Source organism: Pelodiscus sinensis, chromosome 13, assembly GCF_052426305.1.
Source record: "Pelodiscus sinensis isolate ZL-2025 chromosome 13, ASM5242630v1, whole genome shotgun sequence".
In the NCBI taxonomy this organism is placed as follows: Eukaryota; Metazoa; Chordata; order Testudines; family Trionychidae; genus Pelodiscus; species Pelodiscus sinensis.
Genome location: NC_143064.1, coordinates 40,066,734 through 40,092,649, shown reverse-complemented (window position 1 = coordinate 40,092,649; position 25,916 = coordinate 40,066,734). Strand labels below are relative to the sequence as shown.

Sequence of the window (25,916 nt, the reverse complement as noted above, 5' to 3'; positions counted from 1 at the left end):
ACAGCTCTGCACCATGCTTTGAGCTAATAGCTTTATTTCCACACACCACCCAGGGTTCTAGGAGGAGGGTCCTTTTTTTGCTAACACAATGAGGCCAGCACTTTGTTTGTTTTGGTGGAGTCTTTGTTTGCCCAGGGAGCCCAGCATGTATAGGGGGAGGAGGGGCGGAGAGGCTGCTTTTGTCTGCTGTTCGGCAGCCTGTTGCTCAGGGGAGGAGGCAGCCTGTTGCTGGCAGGGGGAAGGGGGGAGGCGTGCAGGATGCGAGGCTGCGGGGGGGGGGGGCAGCGGGCGTGGGGGGGCACTTTTCCTCTGCCCGGCAGCTCTGCGGGATCCCTGTCCCTGTGGCCAGCTGCTGTAGGCAGAGGCCAGTTGGAGCCAGCCAAAGAGGAGGTGGATTCTAGGACCCAGGTGAGCGAGCCCCGGGGACGCTGCTGCACTCCGGGAGCCTGGCATGTATAGAGGGGAGGAGGGGCAGAGAGGCTGCTTTTGTCTGTTCGGCAGCCTGTTGCTCAGGGGAGGGGGCAGCCTGTTGCTGGCAGAGGGGTGGGGGGGGCAGCGGGCGTGGGGAGGCACTTTTCCTCTGCCCGGCAGCTCTGCGGGACCCCAGTCGGAGCCGGCCCGAGGAGGAGGAGGATCCTAGGACCCAGGTGAGCAAGCCCCGGGAATGCTGCTGCGCATGTGCGGGAGTTGCCTCACCCCGTTCGTATCTAGGGATCCGACGTAAGTCGGATCCACGTAAGTCGGGGACTGCCTGTACTTCAGTTTGATGTTACAGGACATGCATCTGAGGGTATTTCACAGGTTCTCTGAACACACAACCCTACCACTGTTTAATTGCTGCTGCTTCAAACTTTCAAACCAGAACTTGTAATATTGGGGATCAACACCAGACTCAATCAAAGCTTCTTGGGATGAAGGGGCAGATTTCTGTTATATTTGCCAAACAGTTATGCGGAAAAAGATAAACAAAGGAAACAAAATAAAATACTCAACAGAATGATCCTTTGTTTTATTGTTACTTACAACAAATATGATTATATTATTTGAAAAAACCCTACCCATTTAATAGGCCTGATGATTAAATACTTCCTCGGGATACTCTCTTAGAAATGAAAAATGAAAAAACTCCAAAACATACCTGGGTGTATCTAGTTAGTACCTTAATAAATTCACTAGGAAAGGGCTCACATCATGAAGAGAGACACTTAGAACAATATTCTTTTACATCACAAACAAAGAAGGTTCCATTGACACCCCGTAGTTGTATCCTGAGACTATAATAATATTAATTTATTCTTTAAATAATGCAGGATTAACCTACCACTGAATTCCTACAGTATTTTAGTTTAGAGACCTATAACAATTACAGGATTATCCAATTTATACAACTGGACTCTTTTTGTTACACATAAAATGTACTATTCAGTGCCATATAATACACACTGTTAGGCAAATCTGACATTTGTATATAGCAAAAAATATGAATTAAAGATTCAAAGACAAAATCATGGCTTGTTGCATTATGCAGTAAGGCTGAAGCTAAGTGTTTAATCCAGGCACCAAAGAGAAGAGCTATAAATCAGGGTACACTACATCTACCTGCAGGAAGTCCTAGAGGGTGGAGACCAGAGCTACATATACTGTTTCCATGGTAATGGGCAGTTTTGTTAGTGACATACAAGGGGGAAAATTGCTAATGTTCCCTAACTGTTGTTCTTCAGTATGTGTAGTGTACATGCATTCCACTTCAGGTGTGTATGCACCAACAAGAGTTTCCAGAATTTTTCCCTTAGTGGTAGATACTGGTACAGCTCAAGCATCTCCTGCCTGCATGTACCAACAATGCAGGTAAAAGTGCCCAGTCGATTTTGTGTCCCCTCAGTTCCTTCTATCTAGAAAATTCTGAAGTAGAAGGACAAAAGGGCAGGTTGTGAAGTGGAACACATCTCAAAGAACAACAGTTATGGATAGTTATCAGCCATTTTTTCTTCTTCAACTGATTAAACTTGAGCATTCTCCTCTAGGTGACTTTTGAGCAGATGAATAGTTGAGAGATCAAATTTCATGGACACGTGGACTGCAGAATAACTTGACCTAAATTGGCACCATCTCTGAATGCTGAGTGATGGAATAATGGGAGGAGAACATGAACAGTAATGATTAGGTTGTTGTTTTACAAATATCTTGAATGGGGTCTGCGCTGGGAATTCTACGGAAGATGCAAATGACCTTGTGAAATGAGCTGCCAGAGTAGGTAGTTGTGAAACACCTGTCTGACCATAACAAGTGAAATACATGAAGTAATTCAGGACAAAATTGTCTGTGAAGCTCTTAAGAGACCCGTGGTCCTGTCAGCTACAGCTATGAAGAGTTAAGTGTAACATGAGACTGATTTAGTTTTTTTAACAGAAATTTAGGACTCATCTAATGTCCAATGAGTAAAAATAACATTCATTCCTATTTGCATGAAGCTTCGAATAGATAGGTAGGTAGAATGACTGATTGTTATAAAATCATGAAACCTATTTCAGGAGGAAATTGTCAGCCGGCGGTCAGGGCAGTGTGTATGTGCTATACACCCGAGACTTTAACTGCTGAGACCGAGGTCCCTTGCAGCAGGCAACCTGGAGGAGGTTGACGGGTGCCCAATAAGTGTACAGGGAGAGCTTATAACACCTTAGATTTCAGCTGCTAGAATTCGTAATTCCTTTGCAGCGGGCAGCCTTGGGGAAAGACTGAAAGATGCCCCAGTGGATTCTGCCACCTGGATGTGACACAAATCCAAACGCCCAAGCTCTTCCTATATCTGTCCCTTAAGACTGGCTGAAGTTCTTTTAAATTGTGCTTGGTTCTGTTACAGCAACTGAAGGAGTCAGGTTAAAGCTTAAACAGTTACAGATATATTGAGGAAGCTTATAAATCATATGGTTGCAATGGCTATTGTTCTATTTCTTAACTGCTAGCAAAATATAGATCTTAAAAATGGTTACAAAGAAGATAAAGATAGGAAAAACAGAAATAATAGTACCAAGTAACAGCTTAACCTTTAAAGAGCTCTAAGTCTGTGTACACTTAAGACAGAGGACCACATCCAGGTACAATTTTTACCCCCTTCTGTGCCTCTCGACTCCAGCATGTCAGGCCAGGGTCGGTCCCTCAATTCCTAGGAAAGACGAAAATACGAGGTGGGTGTCCCCATAGAACCTCGGGAGGTCAAACACCTAACCCGACCAGCAGGTAGAGGGTAGAATGACACTCAAAAGAGAGTGTGCTGCTGTACCACCTTTACACTCATGGGGTCACGTATTTCTCTTTCTTATCTGTCATGCCAAATGGTGCTGGTCTGTCTTTTGTGAGACCAGTTCTTACAAGGGAGTTGTGAACTTAATTTACACTTGTAAGAGAGATAACTAAATTGGAAGTACTGGGCATTCTTTTCTCAGTGGGAAATTCCTCTTCCAGGGACTGTGTGTGTTCGAATCAACATGAGTGCCAGCTGGGCACACTCGCATATCCTGATCTCACATCAAAGCAGATCAAAGCTTAATGGCTATGCTGATTTTATCGCTCCTTCTCTGTCCTGTATGCTTTAGGAACCTCAGAGAGGCAAATAAGATGGATGTGATGGGGGCGGGCTGTCTGGCTACATTAATGGGTGAGGATGTAGATATACATTATTTTTAAAGAACATTGCATAAAAAGACACTAACAGAGTTCCAAGACCTTTCTGGCTAAAGTGATGGTCACTAAGAAAATAACTTACTAGGAGACGTGTTGCCAAAGGTTTTAATGATATCCCATAAGCTTTGCTATGGAGTAAGTCCTGTGATAAGAACCATGTTGCCAAATGTTTAAACGGTATCCCATAAGCTCAGGGAGGAACAGGCACTTTTACTTCACCTTCAGGCCTTTGAGGAATCTGACAGACATGTCATTTGGAAATTAAAGACCAGTTATCTGCCCCTTGGGATATTACTAACAGGCAAATATTCATAAAGGCTACTGCTAAGTCTTGCTGTTTCAGGTACAATAAATATTCAAGTATGTGTTGTATGGACGAACACATCGGTGAGACTCTGCATTCAGTTATATGCAATGCCTCCAACTTGAAACACAAATCATACAAAGTGTAACTTGCATTTTGATTTCAATGGACTATTTAAGAACCAAAAAAACACTTAAGGTGGGGGCAAAACTGGCCAATATTCCCATCAGTATTTCAGTCCTTAAACTAGGAAAACCTTTCCAATTACAATCTAACCTGGGGATCTGCAAGTTACTATCCCATCTTTCCAACATTTATCATACAGTATATAGTGATGAGACTGTTTTGCTAGACCAATATTATTTTAACTATATTTCAAGGCAGTGATGTTGAAGATTCTGTAAATATTACTGTTTCATTTAAATCAATACTGAAACAGCATGGTATTAGCCAATAGTAGGTCTTTACCTCAATGAGATACAAAATTGTGATCCTGACCAAGTGTGCTTATTAAAAATCTGATAAAACCTTTTACAAAGTGGCGGGGTGTTGTGAGTCTTAGCTAAAATCTGCTTTGATAATTACATTCAATTTACAATAAGAATCATCTCTGTATTTCAGTTGAATTATATTATTTTTCACATTCCGCCTTGAAGACTTCTGCAGAGTAGTAGTGTGCTGTTTAATGTCTATTAAATTCCACTCTCAAAATGGCTGCATTTCAGTAATGTTGACGTGGAGATTAAAAAAAAACCCACCTCCACCATTATATTGCAAAAATCAGTATAACAACTCTAAATCAAACACTGTAATCTTGAAACTCCTATAGTTCCACACGTTTTAGATAATCAGATTTTCAGCCAGCCCTTTAGATTTTCAGACTTAAAAATTAGTACTTAGATTACTTGATTGGCTGGCACAATCAGCCAGTCAGACCTCACTAATAACTTTCTATAATTTGGAAGGTTGCAATTATTTGCAGATGCAAAGTTGTGCCTGCAAAAATGCTCCACAGAATAACAGCTAATCCAAAATATTACTAAAGAATTTATATGCATTGGAGTATATAATGTACATATACCTATGAAACAACAAATCTAGCAACATTCCATGCAGTCACAGAATGTGCATGTTTTATAGTACTGCAGGGAACTAAATGGAATGTCTGCTGAAAGCTGACAGCTAAGGGATTAACAAGAATCAGTTTAGTAAAGACAAGTAATTCTACTCTGGGTTTTACCTGCAACTGTCACAGGTGAAAAGTATTTAATGAATTATGCCAACAAAATGAGAAGAGTGACAGTGTCCTCTACCTGTCTGACGTCAGCTCAGATTTTGTTCAATAACACCTGTCACCTGTTGGTGTCACAGGTATATTCCAGAGAGCAGCTCTTACTGTATTAGCTATTCTCCTTCTAACAGTAATAAGCAAGTGAAATGCAAACTGGCTTTGCAGTACATTATGGTGGGATTTTGATGTCCCAGTTACTTATATCTTTCATACAGGCATAAATCCATTTAACACGAATATTTTGCATGACTATAGCACCTTTCATCAGAAGATGTGAAAGCACTTCACCAACACTTATTGTGAGATCAGGGCTTTGGGTTTGTTTGTTTTTTTCCCCTTTTCGGAGATGGGGAAGCACAAAAGATTAAGTGACTTATTCAAGATCCCACAGCAATCCAAGCACTCTGCTTTACTTTTCCATCCCTTGATTATCTGACCTGACTCATTCTGATCAGAAAACTTGTTCCCAATAATTTCCTTTTTGCCAGAAGCATCAACCATAATGCTGGGCTGCTCCCCTCCACTCTGCAACTCCCAGAGGTGGATCAAAGTTTTTGTGCCATATGCTCTGGCCTCACCCCCTCTGCTGCCACTTGCTAACAGATGTTCTATTCCAAATTTGCAAAATGTATGTAACAAACACCTCAGGGGAAAAGAAATAATTAAGTAAACTTGACATAGAAAACAGCCATAGAGTAATGATCTTATTTAATATCTGACCTCTGGCTCATGAGCCATCTAGAGTGGGTAGAATTCATGGGAGGCCCTGCTAATAGAAAGAAAAGTATTGGTAAAATATTTTGCATTTTTCAGCTTAGTATCTCACGTTTCTGAACATCTGAGAAGTAACGAGCAGTGCACAGATGTAGGAAGGACAATGAAAACATACATCAAGAAAGAAAGAGAAACATATCTGCCAGCATACATTCTCAAAGAGGCTACGTTAATTCTGGATAACTGGGAAAGCAATGCCTTTGTGCCAAAAGAAGACAGAAAGTCCTTTCAAAGACAGAAAGTCTACCTTATAGTGCTTAATGAAGATGTTAGATGTAGACCAAGTGATTGCTTCATAAACTTCCAAGGTGAATATAATTGCTTGCTCCATCTGTGGGACTGTCAGGAATCCTTGATACTTTCCAGAAGAGAAATCTTTGATGTACTGAAGGCTTCCATAATGTACAGTCCAAACTATGGAGGAATGCAGGACTTGGCACGCTGAGTCACTACATTTTGATTGCTAGGACACAAATAGGAAGCCTACACTTCTAGGTATGTTGATGACGGGATACAGGCTGGACACAACTCACCAGGTGTGAAGCCCAGGATGGTAGCCTCACAAAAATGAGGCATAGTGCAGATTTTCCCTGATGCTTTCTTGGCTTTTCTGCTATGACTGTATAGGGAAAGAGGAGCTGGCAGCGAGTCTCTGCAGAGAAGATTGAGGATGAGCTAAAGCGCCCAAGTACTCATCAATCCTAAGGAGGTGGGACAAAATTAGAAAAAGAAACAAAAGTGCTTCCCACTGTGTAAAAATAGAGTAAAAAAATGAAGAGAAAGAAATGGGGATGGGGACAATCACATCACCAACTGACCGTTGTCATAGATGCAGACCATATGGGTGCAAACAGGAGAGCCTGGGACATGGCCATAGCACACACAACCAAAGCTCTGACTCTCCTCCATATGTGAGGCAAAGAGCTGCAGAAAGGTTAATTCTACAACAGTTGTTTGACAGAGATCAACCAGAGCTCTGTATCTAGGGGTGTTCAGTTTGAGTACAACATAGTCATTGAGCTAGTTATACACATTACTAGGCAGGGATTCCAGATAGTCTGTCAGAGATCAGATGGCATCCAAAGATTATAAGTGTTATCTGCCAAAAAATTCCGGGGGCAGGTTGATGGATGTGGGAAAACTGCCCACATCTGTGACAATGGAAAAGATGAATATGCAGTAACTGAATTTGAAAATATAGTATGTGAATGTTTACACTGTAGTAAAAACAAAACAAACCCACCAAGAGGGAAAAGTGAGTCAAATTATATTCTCAGTTATACACATGTAATCTTATAGACTTTGCCTGGTTTGTACAGATATTAATGAATGTGAGTTTCATAAACTTAAATGTGTCAATAGTTTTGTAACTTTTCCATTTGTTTTGGTTTCTTTGTATTGCTTGCAGAATACTCTCCAAAGGCCAAAACCACTTCTCAGATTGTTCCATTCTGTTATTTTCCCCTGGGTTCTGTCTAAATGTAGCTGAACATTAATATGGTTGCTTTTGTATGACATTTTCCTCAGCCAATATAACATATTGCTCAATTATCATTCTTTACACACCACTAATGATGCTAGCATATCTCTGGGAATTGGGGGTGAAATTCTGCCTGAAATCCTTAATCACACAGATATTCATGTAGGCCAGTGAGAACAGGTGCCTTTTACTCCTGTTCTAACAGTCCTTGTGGTCTAGATAGAGTCAAAACCCATCCTTTCCCAGACATTTTATTAATATATGATAAGGCCAAGTCTGTTTCAAATGGGATGACCCATGGGTTTAGTGGGTATACAAACTGGGAATATGGGCCTGCATAAGTGGAGTTGGAAGATATGGGAGGGGGAAACCAACCTTCTCTCCATCCTTTCTGTCCTAATGTTAATTTATGGCCATTCAATGCACCTACTAAATCTTTCTATCTTCAACCCAGGATTTCCTATTCTAAAGCCTGCTGCCTGACTTTGTATTCCCTTCATCCATAAAGGAATACATTTTGTTATTAGGGATGTGTATATTTACTTGTTGGTGTGAGGATGATGAGTACATTTTGTTATTATTGCAGAAATGAATTTAAGGCATGCTTTGTGTTCATCAAAATAAAATCTATTCAAATCATATGCTTGTTTATCTGAAATGTCCTCAGTTGTATTATATTATTATTATATTGTAATAGCTATATTCTTTTTAAAATTTCTAATGGAAATTCACCCTAGGATCTGAAAGTCAATCTAGGCTTTTTCTGCTTCATGCAACATCACCAGTAATACAGTTCCTGCACCTGGAAATAAGGTGACAAACAATTCCACTGAGGAGGCTCAAATCAGAAAAGAACGCATCTTGCTCACTCTTGTTTCTGCTGTCTGTATACTAGCAACTGGTGTGTAAAAATGGAATAAACCAGATATGATTTTGAATTTACATAGGGAACTGGTCTGTCGAAAAGAAAATAACATTTTTGCATCTGACTATTTTGACATTAGCACTTCAAATATTTTTAAAGTAATTTTAATTTTATGTAAACCTTTCAAAATGTGTTTTCCAAAGCCATTAACAATAATGAAAGCACTTTAGGAAAACAGAGAAGTATTATAATAAACTGCTATTTAATATAAAAGTAGAATTTAATTCAGAGACTACGTCCATCAATATTTTAGTGAATAAATAAAAAAACTAGTTACAAAAAGAATATAAAATTCAGTCTCACATTCAGAATTCTATTTAACTAACGTGTGATGAACAAGGGAGAAGTTGCTTAGGGTGATATCTGCATAAGGGGGAGTTGGTGATCATTTTAGTACAAAATTTATTGAAAGACAATAAATGAAAAGAAAAACTAATAAAACTGTAGTGACAGTGGGGTCTGTGATAGACACAAACACTCTAGAAGTTTTTAATTGCGTTAGAATTAAATGTGCAACCTTTCACCATTTTAAGAGATTTATATTTTTAAAATGATCAGGGCAATATCAAAGACATAATAGCATCTGACTCCCACTCGATCCAATTATGTGTGCTCAAATGGTTGCCCAGGATCCTTTTGTGGTAATTGCTGCGTATCTCCTCTTGACAGTGGTGGAATCTCTTTCTGAGGTTCTTTATTTCTTAACCAAAAAGGACAGTAAAGTCATGGAGTTTGGGCATTCCTGAAGTTCTTGCACTATTTATTTATTTAGATATGTAAAACAAGAGACACCCATCTGACACTCTAGGCTGCTCTAGCAATTAATTTAAAATGCTATCTATGTTCTCTGCATAGTGGGCCTTGTCTACACTGGCGTGTTTTGTCACCAAAACCTGTCTATTAATGACAAAATAGTGAGAGCATTTACTCTACAATGAAACTTGGGTTGCAAAAAACATCCAGTTTTGGAGATAAAAAACATCCAGCCCTGCAAGAGAGTTTTGACTTTTCCTCTCGCTTGATTGTCAACAAGAGCCAGTATGGACTTTGCTGTTTGTTTTATTGAGAGATCTGACTTCCGCTAGTATCCCACAATGCATGCCCTGATGGTTGTGCTAAGTATTTTGTGGTCTCTGCTGCCAGGCAGGGATGCACCCCTCCCTTTCCAAAGCTCATGGAAGTATCTGACAACTGAGTGAGCTGTTCCCTTTGGGGAACAAACAAAAAACAAATAATTGGAATGCTCCTGATGCAGGGGTGGGATTGGAGAGACTCCAGTGCTGCTTTGACATTCTTTAGCCCAGAGAGCTCATAGAGCTAGAAGGGAATCCTAAGATCTGCAGGGATCAGCTCTGCCTTCCCACAACACTTCACTCTGGAATACTTACCCACATTGCTTTACTCTAGCTGTCAAAAGGGAAGCTAGCAATGTGGAAGTTGCCAGTTTGACCGGTTTTCACTTTTGGTGACTTTTGCTTATCGACAGCATTAGTGTCGCCAAACCTTCCCACTGTAGACATAGCATCAGTCACACCCTGTCTATCAGCAAGGATTACTGTAGACATAATACTTCATGGAAAAGCAGAACTGCTGCAGTACAATCTCCCTTGCCTGGTTACTCAAAGATGAGTGAGCAGCCTCAGCAGGCGATCTAAGGAACCTGCAAAGCTCTGATTCTGAGCGACTGGTGAACAGCCTTTCCCTTAAGTTAAAATAATAAGCATGTAAAAGAAGCACCTGAAAAATACTGTATGAATCTGATTAAATGCATCAAAGGGCATGGGAGCCAGTGGTCGGAGACTTCCCCTGGTCTGACAAATTCTCTCATTTGGGACAGGTGAGGTCCCAATGGTGCTGGCCTAGACACGTCCAACTACAAATTCTACAAGTTCTCCTACATACGGTCTCTATAAGAGCCCTCCCCATGCATTTCAGGAACCATCAATAGCTGTTTGACAAAATAAACATATAATAGTTTACTAACAGGAAAAACCTATTTTTTAAAGAAACTTTAAAAAACATTAAAAAAACGGTTATGTAGACATAAATATTCCCTCTTTCATAATGTTTCTCTCATTATACAATGACATTTCATTCTTCCACACTTAAAATTCCTTTGGACTTTGGAGTCAAGCCTGCAGTTAAATGCTTCAGGATCATTCCTCTAATATTAGAGTCTAATAACTAAAGGCCAGATTTGGGCAGCTTTAGTCACACTAAGTAGCACCCTACTTCAGGAGTAGCCCTTTGAATCCATGTCGTAAGATACTACTCAATGTGAGTAAAGAGCAGTAGACGCAAGTTCACAGGAGAGATTTCCGAACATTAAGTTTCATGGATTGAAGAGATGAAATGGGTTGTTGGGTACAATGGGATAAAAAGGGTCACTGTGACTCTTGCAGGCAAACAGGAAAGTGTACAGTCTGACATATGTTCCATCAAACACTCACATGGCCCCACATACATTCATGTTTGACATGAACACACTGACTGCACTAGTGACAGCTGTTTCAAAGAAGTGTGGCCAGAGGCAGGCAGTGACTTTTACATTCACAACTACTGAAGCTACTATTTCGGTTACCTGCTTGCCTTGCCTGATAGAAGCCACTTTGTAAATTCACCTCAGGCAAATAGGGAAAAATAAGTAATGTGCTCCTCTGAGAATCCCAGTCAGTTCAGCTCCTGCCACCTTTAGTTTAGCACTTTGGTGAACATACTCTTTTACAAGGCTGGCCATTTGTTCATGGCCCGAGGGCAATTTAGTTGTAGATGTTGTTGGTATGAAAAAAGGCTGTGTTGAGCAGAAATCTTCCCACATAGGGATCTGTAGGCCAACTTTAACAAAAGAAAAGGCAATACTTTTGAACCTAAGAACCCCACTACCTCAAGAATACCTCAAACAAAGTAAAAGAAGGTCAATGTGAACAGAAATCCAGAGCTTTTTATATGACTACTCTCAACAAAATCTTCAACCTTATTTTTCATGCCCGTCCACACACTTATAACTTGTCCAACACTGATCTGTGTAATATCTGAAAGACAATGGAACTGTTTGTGCAAAACAGCGCACCATATCCTTGCATTTCTGTGATATTCACTATTCTCTGTTGCAGCATGCTTGCTTCAGGAAAACTAACACATTTAGTAATTAACAGAAGTTCATTAGGTTCAATGGATTCATTAATCTTTTTGAAAAATGTAACCTAAATACCAAATGAATCAGTATTCAGAAACCAAAGCTGTTTAAGATTTATAACCCTTTGGATTACATTTTTTCTATATAAGTAAGCCTAAAACAAAAACAAAAAAACAGCAAACATGTGGGCTTGGGACTTTTATGTGTAGGTTTATTTTGATCTAGAATTTTGGTTTGTCCATTATTCAGTTTGAGTCTAGGGCATTTGGCTTAAGGTTCACATGTCAAACACAGTGAAAGTTCAGGGTTGTCTGGGTCTGAGGTTTTGGTGTGGGTCCCTCTCTTGCCACTAAAGCTAATTACAGGTGGAACAGGGAGCACAGCCTATTATTAAAGCTGTCTGAAACTTTTCAGTTGCTTCTAACTTTGTCAAATAGTTAACAAATACAGCTGCAGTACTCCATGTCAGGTATCTACCTCAGTCTGAATTTTTCAGTTGATTCTGGGAATGTGATTATTTTGTCTATTTTAAAAGCTGTGTGTCTTTACTTTGAAAGCTCTGTATTTGGCACTGGTGTGACCACTGCTGGACTACTGAGGGTAAATAGCCCACAACTCAAGAAGGATGCTGAGAAACTGGAGCAGGCTCAGAGAAGAGCCACAAGAATGCCTAAAAGGTGAGAAAACATGCCTTATAGAGAAGATACTCCACAGGGAAGGTATATAGAGACTAGGTAAATAGTTTGGGAAAGGAGGTGTTCATTAAAGGAACAGAATGGGAGGTGAGGGAGTGGGGACTCCTATGATTGGTACAGCAGGAAGCCACCCCCCTTTCTTACAGCTAATCTTAACTCTCCTGTGGAGCAGTAGACGGTATCCCAGCAATGGATTCGCTGGGGGACCAGGATGGAAAGAGAGTGGGAGCTGCTAGAAGTTCCCACATCATTATGAAATGCACAGGCCATAGAATTTAGTTAAGTTAATGCTTATTACGTCCACTGGCATGTAGGGCAGCAATGAACAGGGCTCGCCGAACCGCGGTGAGCCCCGCTCACCAGCCACACTGTCCGGCGATCTGCGCATGCACAGATTGTTCTGTGCATGGGCAGATCGCCCGAACCTGGCTCTTCTGGGTTGAAATCTACTCGCCACGAGCAAGTAGATTGCATTATTTGTCGAGCCCTGGCAATGAAGATTCTCCATTTTTGTTTATCTTTGGCCATTTTCTCCAGTGTGTCCCAGTTGTAGTTCATTCTCTTCATATCTGCCTCAACAGTATGCCGCCATGTTGTCTTTGGCCTCCCACGTTTCTGTCATCCTTCAGGCATCCAGTGAAGTGCTACCTTTACAATGGCATCTGCCTCCCTTCTCATCATATGCCCTATCCATAGAATTTACCCCCAAATTATTTCTAAAGCAGATCTTTTATCTGCCAGCTAGTTCCAGACATTTAATAATAAAATTGTGGACTCATTAAATTCATGTTTAATGTCTCCTGTCCTCCTCTTGGTATAGTTGGACAATGGTTATCATGTGGAAAAGAGTGTTCTGCACTCATTGCAAAAAGGTAAACACTGAGAAGGGCTGAGTTATGTTTTTGCAAAATTTTCAAGTGCAACATTCATTTGTTAGTGATAATAGATTGTCAATATGGGAGGGTATGAAATTAGTTGAGTATGGAAACAATAAAAAGTAAAAAATCCTAATGATACCACCTTCTTCTGTCCTCCCGAGTGCATGGTCTAACTGATCTTTTTTTCTCCCTTCACTATCATTGTGTGGTTGTTATTATAATTAAATACCAATTCTCGTGGCATGGAACAGAGGCAATGCCAACAATGCATTTATAGTTATGTGAGCTGTACTAAATGTGCAAAACAGAAAGTGCTTGAAGAAAGAGTAGCATCATCTTGACTTTAGTTTATGTTGTAATGTTCAAATGAAACAGCCTTACCAAACGTCAAACAAGAAGCGAATGGCAGGACTTGGGTGTCCTGAATCCCAATCCAGTATTCTCTCCACAGAGGTAGTCTGCCTGATACCAGTGACACGAATTATATTTAAAGGGCAAGAATAGTCAAGACCATTTTTATTTTCTCTCTCTTTCTAGTACATTTGCTTTCATCTAAACTCCCCAGCTGCACATGCATTTTCAAAATTGCAGACTGTAGAGCAGGGCTATTCAACACGCGGCCCACAGTGCAGTTTGGGTTTATGTGGGGATCAACATGCAGTTCGCGAGTGGGAGCCAAAAAAAAAAGGAGTCAATATGATGGTCTTCTGTTGATATGCGTTTTAGTAGTTAAATTCCTGGTCTGTCATTGCTCATTAAAAGTGCTGTCCTATGGGTGGAAATTGGGCATGTAATACATTTTATTAATATCAGCAGAACTGACTGTGTGTTGTGTAGTTTTACCTTAATCTTTGCATTCATGCCCGATAGTGTGAAAAGCTATTTGCATATATTTCCATATATATTTGCATGTATGTGCAACCACACTTAAATTGCGGCCCTCAGCATGTGCTGTGAGTATCATTGTGCCCCGAGGGCTTCCAAAGTTGAGTAGCCCTGCTGTAGAGCATCTACTCAGCTGCTAATGATCGTAACATCCCAGGATGCTTTTCTTCTGAACCATGACATTAGTGGGAATTCCAGTTTTCTGTGTTCCCTAACCTCCCATTTATCAATAATTATTAATAAATTCTCTTCCATTTGTTAATTACTCAAATTTATTTCCTTTATTTTTCTTGTTTAAGAAGATTTAAAAGATGTTTTAACATTCTAAATGGTCTTGATTTCAGATATCGAAAAACAGCTAGGGAACCCAGATGAAAGGTTATAAGAAATAGATATGTTAGAAAATATACCGAATATATTTGAGGACAGGTATGGCACTGTAGTTGGTGGGTGGCAACAATTCAGACATAATGTTATCAAAGATGGCACCATGTCTTGAGCCTTATATTAGATTATATTACCGATTATGAGGTCAGATTGACAACATCTGCACCAAGAAGTACAGTTACAAGTTAGGGAAAGGATTTAGCTAAATATTAGTGCTAATGACTAAATATTTCTAATACAGCTTCAACAAATGGATTTTGTCTCAACATTTTAATGATTTGCAAAATAAATTGAGTTTTTTGTAAAGAAACTGGATCATCAATACAGTACAATCATTTTCGAACAGCTACAATTTACCCTCTTAAGAGATTACCTGCCTTGCCTTGTGGAAAACCAGTGTCCCAGATAAAATCATTTCAATTTGTAAACATGCTTTCTTAGAGTATTTCTCTGCATAGTCCCTCTGATTTCTTTACATCTCTCATTTACTATTATTTTCTGTCATTGCTAAACTGTTAATTGACACCAAAGTAGTCCCTTTTATTGCTAAAATTAATCATAGCATAATTGGATTATAGGAACATTCACAAGATGTTGTCAGCGGTATGTTGTTTTTACACAGTAGGAAAGATGGTAGTGGGGACAAAATAAAATCACACTTGATTGATTTCAGAACTGTGGAAGTGCACAAAAATGTAGCTAAGCCTTGTCTAAAGTCTCTTTTACAGCACTGAACTAATACAGATTGAACCTCTCTGGTCCAGCACTCTTAGAACCTGACCGGTCCCAATTTGCTGTACCATAGGAGGTCAATGAAGGCCCTTCTTCTTCTTGTAACCAGTCTGGCTCCATTCTGGGCATCCAGACCACTAGGATTCCCTTGCTCAGATGAACTTTTCAGAATATAAAGTTCTATGACTCATCACACAGTTCCAAAAGGGAAAGTTATTTTAATTTTCCTGTGTGCAAGAATCCATATGTTGTCAGAAGTAGAGAAGAAAGCGGGCATGATGAAATTTATTATAAGCCTTTGAATTTATTTGTAACTTGCTGAGGAATGGATGCTTGGGTGACTGGCTATGTTGTGTTTGGGTTTACTTGCATGTAACAGCCCCACAGGGAGAAGAGGCCACAAAGAGAAGTTTCCCAGGTTTAAACAACCCTAAATATTGTCACAAGGACACTCATTAACATATGCACTTGTAAGCCAGCTGGCTTTCAGCTCAGTGGGTAGAGGTTCCTATACTCAGCTCCACAGGTCTCAGGTTCAAATCTGCCTGGTGATGGTTATAAATGGGGGCTCATCTGGGATCTCAACTGGGTCTCAGAAGCTCAGGACATGCTTTCTCACCTCGGGGAAGTATGTAACCCACACATTTAGTGTGGTTACTGAGTACTGCAAGTGGCACCTAGACCACTGCAACAGTTAAGATCAAGAGAGCTCTACAGCATGGGCTGGGAGCCAGCTGCCTTTTAGTTCAGAGGGTAGAGGCTCCTATAGTCAGCTCCCGAGGTCCCAGATAAAATCTGCCTTGGCGGTGGTTACACACTGTTGAAAGAAATGTCCTAGGAAACCTAAGATTGCATTATATAATTTCTGGAAAATAACAGTTGTTATACTTCTGCTTATTAAGAATTTGCTATTAAAATGTGTGCATTATATTTCTGCTTTGAGCGTGTGAGGGGACAGTGAATGAAAGGTCTAGTCAGCACATAAGAATTCAAGTCAAGGAGGAAGCTTTGTAATTGAGGTTTTGCTTTTGGACATTAGATAATAATTTGATTTCAATATTAAGCTACATAAACAGATTCAAAATACAGATTCAACTTTGGTAAAATTTGTTAGTTTAGATTCATACACAAATGTACAGCTGCCTTCTTAGACTCCTTAAAAATTATGAGGATTCATTATTTCTAGATCCAATTTGAAGACGTACTGCCAATCTAATAATAAGACCAACTTTAGGTTTTATTTGTTTATTTTGATTTCATAGTCAATGTTTTAATTTGAGTTTCATTAGGCATTACCAGTTATATCAAAGTTCTGGTAATATGTTTTCTTGATTTTATTTTAGCTTAAGAATTTTAATAAAATTTGTAAACTAATATCCTGCATTACATCATATTTCTTGAGAGTCTGGGTTGGAAATACCCAATCTGCCCAAAAGTCTGACCACCTCCCCATTCGTATGATTTATCTGTATTATCATAGCATGAAGTGGCTCCTGTCATGGGCCACAACACTGTTGTGCTGGAGTCCCACAGTCAGAATACAATGTAAAACAGTGACACGACATTTTTGTCTCTTAGAAGGACACATTTTTCAACACAATTTCAAAATCTACCTTCTTTCTTTTTAAATATATTGAATTATTTTTCTGTTGGAAGAGGAACACAGCAGTCAGGCCAGGGAAAAAAAAGTCAAAAACTCCTCTCACAAATTACAGCATTAGACCCTGAACCTAAGTCCGCCTAGATACACGTCAGAGACAACTCAATTCCAGTTGCAGGCCATAATTCTATATCATATATAGATCAATGCTCTGTTCAATACTAGCCACATTTTCAGTCCATTGATGTTACTTATTGGTTCTATAGTTCCCATGTTGATTTTGTAAAGCCACATTGTTGCTGTTTTTCATCTCAGCCACAAACTCCAACACCTTTTACAAAATCACTGAGAGAAAAAAGACATTCCTGACATTTAAATAGTCCCACATATTAATGGAACCAGTTTCTTGGGACGTTAGGTTCTAAGGACAGCTAGTATAATGTTAAGAAGCCATCGCAATACCTGCAATGCCCAGCTTTCATCTCTGGATTTAACTGAAGCTGGCACTACTGCTCCATTACTTTGTATTCTAACTTCCTTTCAGACCTGGCTTTCTGTGTACATCTACCAACATCCAGACATTTTGGCAAGCAATTACCACTAACACTGGCCTCACTGTGTAAGAAATACGGTGTTAATTACAGCTATTCTGAGAGATACTACTCACAAACAAAACTACTTATATTATAACAAAAAAAAAAAAAGACCGTGGTTTACCAAGAATATTTCCCTCCCTCAAAAAGCAATTTGATATTGTTTATATCTCAGGCTAGGTCCACGCTACAGAGTTTTTGTGCAAAAACAACCATTTTTGCACAAAAACTCACGGAGCGTCCACACCTCAAGCGTGCTTTTGCACAAGTAAAACGAAGGAACAGAGGGTTTTTTCCTGTATACCTATTTCTCCTTCTATGAGGAATAATTCTGTTTTCTGCAAGAGCTCTTTTGCAAAAAGGTGTGTGTGGATGGGGAACAGGGTTTTTTGTGCAAAAAGAGGCAATCAAAAAAAGCACAGGTGCCCTGGTGGCCATTCTGTAAATAACAATCAGAGTTTCCTTTCAAGAGAGCATCCATGAAGTCTGGATGCTCTCTTGCGCAAAAGCGCATCACTTTTTCGATGAGGTTTTGCAATGTGGATGCTCTCTTGCACAAGAAGCCTCTAGTGTAGACATAGCCTCAGTTTACTTATTCCCATCAAGAGACTGTAAATCTTGAAATAAAATCTCTTTTATGAAGTTAAATAAATTGTGCGACTAGGGCAGCATTTGACATCTTTTGTGTAGAATTATATGCATACTTAGACAGAGCTTGGACTTCCACTAGCAATTTTTCCTAGTTCCTTCTTCAAATGCATGGTCAGCCTGCTGTAGGAGTTCAACTGTGGATGAGGACATCTCATTCAGTGATAATTTTTCTTGAAAACAAAGTTGTTTATTTTGTCTTTTTAAATTTTTTCTGAGTATTTTATACTTCCAGCTTTCCAGTCTCCGCTGGTAAATGAGAGTACTGTCGATGTGTTTGTTCAAGTTCAAGTAGTTCAGGGCATGTATCCTATGAGTTTCTATCTTTCTGGTCTACTACTCAGTCCACAAGAAATAAATGCAATGTTATGAGCAAGTAGTGAGAGAGGATTCAGCATCATGATGCTTCCACTTGGCTCTGACAAAGGCAGGGACAAGGACAATGAATAGCCAGTATTACAACTAGTACTAAAGACCTGCAAGTCTTCTGCAGTTTGGAAACACAGGACCAAAGGCTCTTTGCATCCTTTCCCCACCCCAAAACCTTCCTTCGCCCTCTCCCATTCTACACAAGGGAAAATATAAGCAAACAAAAGCATACAAATTTGGGTTTGCTCTTTAAAAATGAACACATATGTTCTAAATATAAAGCAAAACTCCACAAAGAGCATTGGTATGAAATCCTGGTATAAACTCTCAGAACAAATATGCATTTCTATCTTTGGTCCCTCATTTTTAGCAGAGGTTTTAAAATAATGTAATTGCATACTAAATTGCCATTTACAACGCATATAAAAGATGGTCAGTTACTTAACAAATGTTATTGCCTGTTTAAAACAAAACAAGAAAATGTAGATTTTAGTCAGTAATGCTCATTTAAAAGCATGCAAAGTATAACATTATGTCGTATTTGGCCTTTATCCAGCAAAACATTAATGTCTTCAGTGAAGATTCTTAGGCACTTAAAGTAATCCTTGTTATGCAAGGCTTTTTGTTAGACTGGAGCCTTACTCAAACGAGTAAAAAGTTACTTGATTCATCCCAATTATACAGGAATTCTATACCCATGGAGAACTGAAAGGTCAGATTCATGTATCACCAACAAAGCACTTTGTACTTCTACGTTTTTTGAAAAACATTCTTTCTTTCTTTCTTTCTTTCTTTCTTTCTTTCTTTCTTTCTTTCTTTCTTTCTTTCTTTCTTTCTTTCTTTCTTTCTTTCTTTCTTTCTTTCTTTCTTTCTTTCTATCAAAAATCATCCAGCAACTTTGTAGACATTTCTCTTGCTTTCAAAAATTCTGAGTACAGCCGGTCCCCGAGTTGCGAACGGTCGACTTAAGACCGTTTGCATTTATGACCAAAGCTGTCGTAAATGGCGGACCCCGAATTATGAATGCAGTCCAGGCTACAAACAGTGCGGGTCGCATGTAACTCTTATGAACAAACCAAGTTACGACCAATTGCTTGGTCCGTAACTGGTTCATAAGTTGGGGAGAAGCTGTACTTTTTTTTTTTTTACAGTGGGACAACTCACTGTAATAAGTTCTATTGTTGCCAGTAAATATTCAGAGGATCAGGTCCTTAGCATAGAAATAAAATGTTTATCTATAACTTTCCATGTAAGCAGTGTTCCCTCTAAGCTGCTGGGCAGCACAGCTTCACAGGTGATTAATCAGCCCCACCAGTCAGAGGCTGAGGGTTCCACCCATAGAGTTGACTGGCTGGGGGAGGCTGATTAATCATGTGTGAAGCTGTGCTGCAGGACAGCTTAGAGGGAACACTGCATGTAAGTACAATGAAATGCCATTCTTAATTAGTCGAGGTGCTCGTATATTATGCCAATGGGAGATAAACAAGTACATAGATATCTAAAAGGTATTTTGAGGCACTGCAAACCATAGGCCATCTAACATTATATGCAGATGTGTGGAATACATATATGTTCACACAGTGAGTTAAAGTTAGAAGCAATTTAATAGTCTTAGGGCCAAAATACACCCTCAGAAACAAATGTATGGGAAATCAACAGTAATAGTCACACACCACTGTCAGCAAAATGTGGGCCCTCAATATTAACTCCTTTTCGGTTTCCCATTGGGTTATATGTGCTTGATGTCACTTAATCACAGCTTCCCCCCCCCCCTTTTAACTATGACTCTGTAGAGCAATCAGTTTTCACTATATTCTGTTTCCTTGGGGAGCTTAAACTCTACTCTGTGTGCTCTCTTTTAATAGAAATACATCCCCAGAGAAACTTGGAAACCTGCAGTTAAATAGAAAGCATAATACACATGAACCTTTGTCTCTGTGCCTGAAAGGTATATGCTGCAAGCAATATAAATACAATATATATTGTAAAGTAATGGAAAAGTGCCTCCTTAACTTTTCTTTATATTTCCATAGAGTCAGGATTCCTTAGACTAAAATAAAAAATCCAAATACTTTAATAAATTAATGGCAACTGATAAAAATATGATACTTAGTTACAAATATATAATTATGATAAACTGACTTATTTATCATGCAAATTGTTTTCTTCAAAAAGTATTTAAAAAATAGATGACAAAAACAAAATTATGAATATACACCTGAGCTGAGACTGCTTACTGAGCGTATGTGTTACAGTATGGTAATTAAACATCCACCATACATTATGAAGAGGTATTAAAACATATTGGCAAACAGAGAAAATGAGAATTTGCATCCCCCATTATTAAAATATAGAAAGATCTTCTGATATACACATGCTGGGTTTCCACTGGCTTCAATGCAAGTTATATGCACATGTACAAAGCCAGAATGAGACTGTTTTGAATATATATTAAATATTTAAAATGCAAAATTCTATTAATGTAAAAACACTACACAACAATTGGAAAGTGAAGAAACAAGGGCATAACCTAGCTGAAAGTACAGACATACACACACACGCACTGTAATTGCCAGTCAACCTTTCAGGGTATGTCTACACTACCCCGCTAGTGCGAACTAGCGGGGTAATGTATGCATACCGAATGTGCAAATGAAGCCCGGGATTTGAATTTCCCGGGCTTTATTTGCATAAGCCAGCCGGCGCCATTTTTAAATGCCGGCTTGTTCGAACCCCGTGCCGCGCGGCTACACGCGGCACGGGCTAGATAGTTCGGACTAGCAAGCCATTCCGAACTATCTGTACGCCTCGTGGAACTACAGATAGTTCGGAATGGCTTGCTAGTCCGAACTATCTAGCCCGTGCCGCGTGTAGCCGCGCGGCATGGGGTTTGAACAAGCCGGCATTTAAAAATGGCGCCGGCCGGCTTATGCAAATAAAGCCCGGGAAATTCAAATCCCGGGCTTCATTTGCACGTTCGGTATGCATACATTACCCCGCTAGTTCGCACTTAGCGGGGTAGTGCAGACATACCCTCAGGGAGTTTCTGTGTCATGCCTGATTTACAGTAGCGCTATTATGTATATGGCCCAAACTGATTTTATTGACATTAAGTGCCAACAAAAAAACCCGGTGCCAGTTACAGTAAAATAATACAACACACCATGTATGAAATCATTACTATTTTTTGACATAACCTAAGTAATTATAAGGATGAAAAATGTGACATCTGCTCAGAATGAGGCGTGATGACTCACATTGATCAGGCTGACAGACATTCTGGCTGAAATGTGCATGTTCTGGTCCAGTTAGGAGTCTGTTCGTGTTCCCAGCTTTTAACAATTTCCCTCATAAATACTGTAAGATTCAGTGTACTAAGTAGGAATGGGGAAGAGAGAACCACACCTCCTCCTTCCTATAACTCTGCATACATCCTTCACAGCAAAATCCCCCTCCTCCCTCTTCCATCTCCATTGGAATTTATTGTGTGAGTTAATGTAGTGTGTTGTGAAATAAGAAATATGTTCATACACATATGTTACTTGTATAATATACCGTATATACTTGTTCATAAGCCGATTACTTTGGTAAAAAAATGATGCATCAAAGAGCAGGGGTCAGTTTATCAATGGGTCTGCATTGTCATTGTAAATCCAAAGTTAGCAAACTTCAGTTCCCAGCTCATCAGAATACGCCACTAGCGCATCGGGATATTTTGTGTACTTGGAGTGTCTGCTGGCATGGAGCTCCTCAGCTCCCAGTGGCTTATCCTGATGGACTGGGTACTGAAATTTGCCAACTCTGCTATATTTTAAAAGTTGGAGTCACAAGAAGCACGCAAAAATGTAGTAGATTTATTTTATAACTCTGTTATAATAACTGAAGAACTATGTATTCACATACCTTCAAAATTATAGTTCATGTTTTAAAATCTCTTATCATTCTAATGCACCTATTTAAAAAGTCTTAAAATCCTTCAAGGTATGAATCAGTCTCCAACTCTAAACAGTTGATTAAACTCAGATGCAGTTATAGTTGCTCCTGTATTGTCATTGTAGATGTCAGCAATATCATTCTAAGATCACATTCCTTATCACTAGCCTACATTGTGTCATGAGCAAATATAGTATTGACTTCTGAACAACCAAACACATTGCTGATACAGCATTTCCAAAATGGTTTTTCTATCATTTCCAAGGGAATGTACTCCCATGCATCCTTGACTCACTGGGCAACCAGATTTATTTCAGGCCTCATAAAATTCCCACCTTTTGTCAACTTCACCATGCCAGACCACTTTTATATAGCCTATCTTTAGAGGATAAACTTAAAAAACAACAAATACTCTGGTAGCACTTTATAGACTAACAAAACATGTAGATGGTATCATGAGCTTTCGTGGCACAGCCCACTTCTTCAGATGACCAGAGTTTCGAGTTTAGGATGTGCAAACCCAATATAAATAGGGAAGAATGGAGAGGGGGGAAGGAAAAAAAAGGAAGGGGGTGGGAAACAAGGAGCAGAGGATATGAAGATATCAAAGGGAAAAACAAGTAGGCAGAACTGGTAGCCTATAAGCACCTAAAGATTGGATATTTAAAAGAAGCAGATAAGGATCATAGGATAGCATTAGATTGGAAGGGTACTAACGCAAGAATCTACACAGGATTTTAGAGGGTTTGTTCAGACATCAAGTGGTTGTAGGACAGAAGTTCTGAGGTATTACAGCCAAAGTAGTTTTTTTTTGGGGGGGGGAGGCATGTTTTACCTCATCTGTCTTGTGTGACCTAAACATGTCCCAAATAAGCATTGAAGCTTTCTTGAGAAGTGTTCCTGGTCCCTTATTCCACACTGTTTGCAGTAATTCATAGTCCCATTTTCATCCATCCATCACTTTTCCAGTGCACGTTAGGATGACTGTGACGGGGTGAGTCAACCCTGCCACTATCCCCAACAAGGGGGCTGGGGCGCTGCGGGAAGGCACACGAACGCGGCCCTGGTGGAGGCGAGGAAGGCGCCACCAGACACTCACGGGGAAGAGGCAGGCCGGCATAGGGCAAGGGGCAGAAATACGGCGGGCGGAAGTGGCTGGGGCATTTCAGCAGTACCCGGGACCGGCCGCAAGGGATGATATCACCGGCGCAACGGGCGCCAGGGGAAGGAAGTCACCTGCTGAGAGGGAGGGAGACAAGGGGGATAAAAATGGGACAGGGGAGGCGCAAGAGGAGGCAGGTGAACGCGGAGTAAGTACAGAGTCCAGGGGAATGGAGGAGGAATAAGGGTTTCTCCGAGGAAGGGGGGATCCCGGTGGCAGGGTTGAATGTTGGCCCAGAGTAGGGTCATGGAGCCCGAGAGTGGGGGCTTTTAGGGGTACGCCCCTGCCTACTACCACTGGGAACGCAGTTCTCAGTGTCAGGGCCCTGGGCCGGGGTCTGCGAGAGTGGGTGGGCCTGGACCCCCCTCTCTGCCACCGGCAGGCATTTGTAACGCAATTTAAGAAGGCAAAGACCTGCTCCTTGTGGGCCTCACAATTGACACAGGGATAGGGTGCGCCCGGCACGCTAGACACCATAAACTAATGGGGTGTGGGACCTGAATAAATCGGACATGTAACAATGACATCTATAGGAAATTTCATGTTTTTAGGCAAGATTTTTCTTTTCAAAATAATAACAAGGGGGAGCTCTGATCCATGAACCAAATATGATAAAACCACTGTAAAAAAGATTTTTTCATGGCCAGTGGTTTTAATTAAAACTGTTTTTTCACCAACACCAGTTATCATTCTGTTGCTCAGGAGATGAAATGTCTTTAGGGTTTTATCCATATTTCCTATTTGTGACAGATCAAATACATAGTCCTTTCGATGTTTTATAATAAACCGTTCAAAATATTCAATTTTTTCTTCCAGGTCTCTCGGCAGCTTTTGAGCTATCTTTGTTCACTAACGAAGACAGAGACTATGAGTACACCAACCCACTGATGTGACAAACATTGATGACTTTACTGACTTGTACTTGTTGTCTTTCAACATTTGCAGAGCATGCAGACAAATTCCAGTTTTAGTGGCAAAATACCCATTTGTTAATGACAATCCACAACCCAATCATTGAGATCTTTCCCCAAGCCAGCAAATGAAGTGTACCTTGTTGGACATTTTTTCTTGCTTCTGGCATGTCTTTTAGTGTTGTTTTATTTTTTCACAGTTCTTTTACCTGTTTCTCATTGATACGGAATTCATGACCAGCAGTACAACTATTATTTGTTTTAAGTATGACCGCTGCATCATAAGCAGACCGTTTCATTTTCTTTTCATTTCTCTTGAAATGGTAGTATGAAAATCTTAGAAAACAATTTAGTTATAGGACTAGTTTAGTTGTAGGACTTTATAGAGGAATGTCACCTACTTTATCACTGTCAAATTATAATTGTACTTTGTTTATTTTAAAACCGTCCTATAGATTGGCATGTCTCTAGTGATAACAGGCTATTTAAATTTTATTGCATATTTCTTCGATTCTGCACATTATATTTTCAGATTGGCAAGAACTTAGGAGGTCCAGTGGTCAACATGAATGAAGAAGTCAAATTACACGGTTGCAGACTGACACCAGTGCCATAGTACCATCATTCCTTGTATTCTTTTGACTGACTACTCTAGCATTTTGTGAAACAGATGGGTCAAATTTCCTGCAGATACAATTTAAATAAAAATAAAACTTTAGCACAATTTTTTTAAAGAAATGGGTCCAGAACTGACATTCCATCATTGGTGATCTACATTAGGGGTCAGCAAACTGGGAGGTTTGTTTACCTGGAACATCTGCAGGCATGGAGCCCCGCAACTCCCAGTGGCTGAGATTTGCCATTCCTGGCCAATGGGAGCTGTGGGAAGCACTATGGGGTAAGGGACATGCTGGCTCCCAGTTCCTGCCACTCCTGTTGTCCAGGAACAGCAAATTACAGATAGTGGAAGCTGCAGGGCTCCATACCTGCAGATGCTCCAGATAAACAAAATGTTCCCATGCACCAGCTGCTTCACCGGACAAGACAGGAACCAAAAATTGCCAACCTCCAAAATATAGGCTTGGTTTAAGAAAGAGTTGTAGCATTTTTCCTTTTTTTTACCTATTAATCTTAGAATGCTGGCTTATAAATGAATAGGCTAGTGAATGAATATATACAGTGTATGTTAGAATATATATGTAAGGCATAACAAGTTTGTATTAGGTCATGCTAATATATTCGGAATGATAGTTATATATCAGCTGAAATAAATTGTTCCATTTCTTTATTATATTTGATACTAGAAGACTTACCAGACGTTACTCTGGTCCTTTAGGGCAGGGGGCTGGTGGTATCAGGGCAGGGCCTTGAGAATGGGGGGCAGTGCTGGAGTCTGAGGGCATGGTAGGTACAGGAGTCACGGTGGCAGATAGAAGAAGGGCTCGGGGAAGAAGGTTTGGAAAGTATGTGGGGGTGCGAGAGTATGGAGGCGCTCAGGGTGGAGGGGTCCCATCTAGCAGGGTTTTCTTCCA

The 25,916-nt window shown here is 40.0% G+C and overlaps 1 protein-coding gene and 1 long non-coding RNA gene across 6 annotated transcripts in view; one reads left to right on the top strand and one right to left on the bottom strand.

Annotated features, from left to right (window-relative positions):
- The window catches only part of PCDH11X (protocadherin 11 X-linked), a 1,122,530-nt gene that overhangs the window by 501,186 nt on the left and 595,428 nt on the right, over positions 1–25,916 (bottom strand). The window lies entirely within an intron of this gene.
- LOC106731746 (uncharacterized) lies at positions 410–24,788 on the top strand. The gene is made up of 3 exons (XR_001368023.4): positions 410–647; positions 12,149–12,268; positions 24,290–24,788. It is a non-coding gene; the product is annotated as an uncharacterized LOC106731746 (long non-coding RNA).